This window comes from Gossypium hirsutum, chromosome A12 (genome assembly GCF_007990345.1).
Source record: "Gossypium hirsutum isolate 1008001.06 chromosome A12, Gossypium_hirsutum_v2.1, whole genome shotgun sequence".
Taxonomy (NCBI): domain Eukaryota; kingdom Viridiplantae; phylum Streptophyta; class Magnoliopsida; order Malvales; family Malvaceae; genus Gossypium; species Gossypium hirsutum.
Genome location: NC_053435.1, coordinates 79069013 through 79075012, shown reverse-complemented (window position 1 = coordinate 79075012; position 6000 = coordinate 79069013). Strand labels below are relative to the sequence as shown.

The 6000-nt window shown below is 35.5% G+C and overlaps 1 long non-coding RNA gene across 1 annotated transcript; it reads right to left on the bottom strand.

Annotated features, from left to right (window-relative positions):
- Window positions 1–3085: 3085 nt before the first annotated feature.
- Window positions 3086–4696, bottom strand: LOC107922720 (uncharacterized). The gene is made up of 2 exons (XR_001691415.2): window positions 3994–4696; window positions 3086–3696 (listed from the first exon to the last, which is right to left on the bottom strand). It is a non-coding gene; the product is annotated as an uncharacterized lncRNA (long non-coding RNA).
- Between the last annotated feature and the right edge of the window lie 1304 nt (window positions 4697–6000).

Sequence of the window (6000 nt, the reverse complement as noted above, 5' to 3'; positions counted from 1 at the left end):
GACTAAGAATCGGTTATAAACTAGTCTTGAATTGGCTGAATTTGACGATATCACCTTCTATTACCTCCACGAGAGGAAACCAAATGGCTGATGCATTAGCTACTCTAGCTTCGATGATTCAGGTGAATAGACTTGAGGCAATGAGGCCTGTTCAGATGAGTATCTCTGAGACCCGGCTATTGCTGCAATATTGAGGAGGAGGGAAAAGATGATTGTCCTTGGTATCAGAGTATCCTACAATATGTGAAGAATCGGGAATACCCTGATCAAGCGACAGAGAATGACAAAAGAACTCTGAGAAAGATAGCCATTGAATATGTCTTAGATGGAGAAGTGTTATATAAAAAAGGAAGGATCAAGTACTGTTAAGATGTGTGGATGCTGTGGAAGCCAAGAAAATTTTGGAAGAAGTCCATGAGGGTATTTGTGGGACGCACGCCAGTGGTTTCACGATGGCCAGACAGATCATGAGATTTGGGTACTATTGCCCACCATGGAAGGAGATTGTATTGATCATGCCAGGAAGTGCCACAAATGCCAAATTTACGGAGACAAAATACACGCGCATCCTTCACCTCTTCACGTCATGACCTCTCCTTGGCCGTTTTCCATGTGGGGTATGGATGTTATTGGGCCAATATCACCAAAGGCTTCTAATGGGCATCGCTTCATCTCGTAGTAATTGATTACTTTACCAAGTGGGTGGAGGCTGCTTCATATGCAAATGTCATGAAAGCAGTAGTCAGCAAATTCTTGAAGAAGGAAATCATTTGTCGATATGGAATGCCTGAGAGGATCATATCCGACAATGCGATGAACTTGAATAATAGCACAATAGCTGAAGTTTGTAGCAAATTTAAAATTAAGCATCATAACTCATCGCCTTATCGTCCCAAAATGAATGGTGCAGTGGAGGCGACCAATAAAAACATTAAAAGGATTGTGGGGAAAATGATTGAAACCTACAAGGATTGGCATGAGAAATTATCATTTGCTCTCCTTGCCTATCGAACATCTGTTAGAACTTCTACTGGGGCAACGCCTTTTTCTCTGGTTTATGGAATGGAGGCAGTATTACCCATTGAAGTTGAAATCCCTTCTCTACGGGTGTTATCTGAGTTACAGTTGGATAAAGCCGATTGGATCCAATCTCGGTACAATCAGTTGAACCTAATAGAGGAAAAGAGGCTAAGAGCTATTCACCATGGGCAAATGTACCAGAAACGAATGATGCGAGCCTATAATAAAAAGGTTCGCCCCCGAGAATTTCGTGAAGGGGACTTGGTACTAAAAAAGATTCTTCCTATGCAAAAAGATTTTAGAGGAAAATGGATGCCAAATTGGGAAGGCCCTTATGTTGTAAAGAAGGCCTTTTCTGGTGGAGCTTTGATCCTATGCGAGATGGATGGCAAAAGTTTACCAAATCCTGTAAACGCAGACTCCGTCAAGAAATACTTCACTTGAAAGAAAGGGGAACCAAAGTGAAAACCTGTGAAGGCGCTTTGCTTCCTAAAAAAAAAACTTGGGGAGGCTAAGGTGAAAACCCGTAAAAGGCACTTTGAGACCAAAGAGGGCTTGAGTCGAAAACCCGAAAAGCGACTCAAGTACTGGGCAGGATTGGAACATCAGGATTTGAGCGGATCAAATTTTGATCGGGGGCATATGATTATCTTGCTTTACTTGAACCAATAAGAAAGGATATGCAACGTCTTGGACCATGGACAGAGTATTGCAGATCTCCTGAACACATGTCAAACTCAGAAGGGTCTTCGGAAAGTTTGTACAGAGAAACTCAAGCTGCGATAACTAGGGCACCTAGTTCTTATGTGTATTCTTGAAAATACATTCTTTTATTTTCTTTCTTTCTTCCTTTCTTTTTGTGAAAACGCACATTCTCAATCCACTTCTTTGTTAACCTTCTTTCGCCATCTTTGATGTTTTATTCGAGTTATGATCAGAACTAGCTTTATTCTTATCCATTGTTATGATCTTTTTGCAAGCATGTTGCATAGGAATAATGATTAACGAACTAATAAAACTTTCAGGAAAGAAGTTTTGCACATTACTCTGGAAAATTTCTAAATAATATAGGGACCTGAAACATGACTATTGTTTAGAAAATACCAAGTTTAAAGGGTGAAATATCTAAGAAGGAAGAGTCTAAGTTAAAGACTATCCTTTCAGATTTTGTTGTCTAAACATTGATTGAACAAAATGACAAGCTGTCGTGTACAAAGCTTAAATGAACAAGCAAGCAATGATCATCAGGCAATAGGAAGAGGTTACCTCGGAGAAGAGAGCCTTCACTTGCGCATAAGACTTTGGTACGACACCTTGAGAATGGTGTAGGAAACCAGAACGGTTCAGATCCTATATCCCCGAATTGTGATAAAAGAGGACAGAGGAAAAGCCACATATTTCTACCCTTAGATTACTGTGAGAGAATGATGGTACAAATTTTGGCGTCCCAGTGGATATAACTTTGAGGTTTACAATGGGGACAGTGTGGCTAAATGTTTCTTCAGAAAAGTCAGTCAAGCGAGAAGGCGTTGAAGCACGTCAGTCACAAAGCCTTAGTAAACTTCGAGTAATGACAACCTAAGCGAGATCATTCTCGGAAAAATAAAATTCTGCATTCATGCAAACACCATTCACATATGTCTAGTTAAGAGCATTTGTTTCATTTTGATCATGTCATCCTAATCATTAGGCATAATTAGGTTTATTATACAGGTCTTATCTCCCTGAGATTACAGTGGAGTAGACCGAAAAATTTCAGATCTTATCTCCCTGAGGTTACAGTGGAGCAGATTGAAGCCAGAGATCTTATCTCTCTGAGATTACAGCGGAGTAGATTGAAGCTAGTAATCCTATCTCTCTGAAGTTACAGTGGAGCGGATTAAAATAAAGGATCTTATCTCTCTGAAGTTACAGTAGAGTAGATCACATCAGATTGAAGCCAGAGATCTTATCTCCCTGAGGTTACAGTGGAGCAGATTGAAGCCAGAGATCTTATCTCTCTGAGATTACAGCGGAGTAGATTGAAGCTAGTAATCCTATCTCTCTGAAGTTACAGTGGAGCGGATTAAAATAAAGGATCTTATCTCTCTGAAGTTACAGTAGAGTAGATCACATCAGATTGAAGCCAGAGATCTTATCTCCCTGATGTTGCAGTGGAACACACTGAAAACATAAATTTCGTTCCCTTGCGAAGAAGATTAAAGCTACAAATCAGATCTTCCTGAAGTACAGTAGAGTGGATCGAAGCAACAAGGCACAGTGGACGGAATGAGGCTACCTGAAGAAGAGAAGTGTCAAAAAAAGTCAAGACTCGGCAAGACCGGGCAAATTTGGCCTTTCTTAGTCTTTGCTCTGTTCTCGTTACACGAAAACGAGCAAAGAGGGGCAGCTGTAGAAGCCCAAATTTGCTGGGCCCATTGTCCAAATAAAATAAAATACAGCAAACCCAAAATCCTAGCCCAATACCCTAAACCATTTAACCCATCCTCAAACCCAAAACCTAAAATCAACCTAGCCCAACATCCAAGCCCAATCCCAAAACCCTAGACTCCCACTTGCCTCTTCCCATTCTCCCATGCTGTCTGCCACCAGTACCACTCACATTCTCCCATGTTGTCTGCCACCAGCGCCACTCCCACTCTCCCATGCTGTCTACCACCTCTACCTCTCCAACATCTGCAAGATAAGACAGAAATAATAGAGGATGGATGTAAAAAAAAAAGAGGGGAGGAGTTATAAAACCCGGATGAAAATGTTGTAAGTAAAAGGGGGGATCCAAAAAAAATTGTATCACTCGCATATTTTTCAAGGAATCAAACAAAAAACACACAGAAGGTTGATCTCCGATTTTGTTCTCTTTATTTTCGTTTTTCATTTTCTTGCTTCTTTAATATTTCTTTTATTTTTTATACAAATCTATTAAACAAAGATACAAAAAAGAAAAATATAAAAGGAAAGAGGAAGGATTCTCACCAGATCCGGCCCATTGCCGCGTTATCGGAGCCTTCCCCTCCGTTCGGCGTGGTTGAGTCTAAAAAGGGGGTTGAACCCTTGTCTTTTCGTTTTTGGAACTAGCCTCCAACAAGTAAAAAAGGGGAGAGCTAAAGGAGCCCATTTTGGTGTATCGCCAGCCATCGAGTGCGGTGGTGGTGCGGCGGTTGAAGGGCGACAATGATGGGTTTCTTTGAAACCCTAGCAGAAAATAAAAGAGAAGGGAAAGGGGAGAGAGCAGGGAAGCTCTCTGTTTTTTGTTTAAGGTTGGGGAAGGCTGGTAATGGAATAATAAAATAAAAATAAAAAAGGGGAAAGTTGGTAATGGAATAAAAAAGGGAAAGTTGGTAATGGAATAAAAAAAGGAAATTTTTTTTGGTTTAAATGATGATGATGAAGCGGCGTGTTTGGTGGAGTGGGGTGTGCACTATCCCTAAACAGGAGATTTGCTAGATTAGTCCTTCTCCTTTGCAACTCTATTCGACCAGGCCCCATTTTCTATTTTCTTTTGTTTTTAATTTAGCTCTTAAATTTCGTTTGGGTTACATCTGGGTCCTTCGAAACATTGCGCATAAAAGGCTAGGAATATTTTCCAGCTAGTCCCTCGTTGTTTCAACGTGATTCATTTCGATCCTTGATGGCCTTCTTTTCATTATTTACAATATGAGTCCCTCTTCCCTTACATGTATCTTACTTTAGCTCAAATTCTAACTTTTTAATTTATCCCTTAAAGTTCATTTCTTTTTTTTTTCGGTTCCTTGACTATTTAATCTTGTTTATTTTTCATTTTTTTATTATTTTCAATATTCTGCTTTTATTTTTATTTTCTTTAGTATTTTATTTACTTGCTCTTTTTAAATTCAACCCTTTATATTTTATTTTATTTTTATATTTATTAATTTACCTATATTTTACGCCTTAGACTTCATTTTTTTATGTTAATTCAAATTCTTTTAGTTTCCATTTTGTTTTTTTTATTTCACCATTGTCTTTATTTTTACATTCATGGCTTATTACAACTGCTCATTGTATTATTACTATTAATATCCTTATCACGTTGTCCTTTTTGCTCCATCAATATTATTTGTTATTTTTGTCTTATTTGTTCTATTTATTTTATTTTCTGTTTATAATTTCAAACTAAATTGTTTTATTTATTATCTTGTTCATCTACTTATTTCTTTATTCCTTTAACTTTTTATATTAAAAAGTTCATTTATTTATGTTTTTTAGATGCTCTTCGATTTTACTATTATTATTATCATTATTATTATTATTATTATTATTATTATTAGTTTATGCTTTGTTATATGTTTATATATTTATAATACGTATATATACTTGACATATTTGTATATACCTCAGTAATATTATTACTAGTTTTTAATATACGCATATATTACCTGAATATTTTAGTATTATGATATTCTTCATGTATTATATGTGTGTTCTTAATACTATACTTTATTTGTGTCATTTTTTTATGTTGTATTATTATATTTTAATATTATATTATATAATTATATATACATATATCTTTTATATATATTATCATGTATATATTTAATATTATTAGTTGTATTTTACACTATTATATACATTTTTCTAATATTATATTGTATATACTATTGTTTATATATATATATGTGTATGTATTTATGTAGCATAGAAAACAGTTTTATTATTATTCTTATCATTTCTAAGGTAGGCATATACTATATATGTTCTATGTATGTTATATGGATTTTTAATATCGCTAAATATATATGTCATCATCTTATATATTATTATATTAAAATATTTTAATATTCATAATTTTAAATTGTTGATACATTTTATAATATATATTTACGTACATACTTTTCATTTATTATAAATATACTTTTTATATTTTATATTTCATATTTTTATGTATACATAGATATAGGCATAAATACATACATCTTAATTCATATATATGTATATATATACGTACTTATACATACTTAA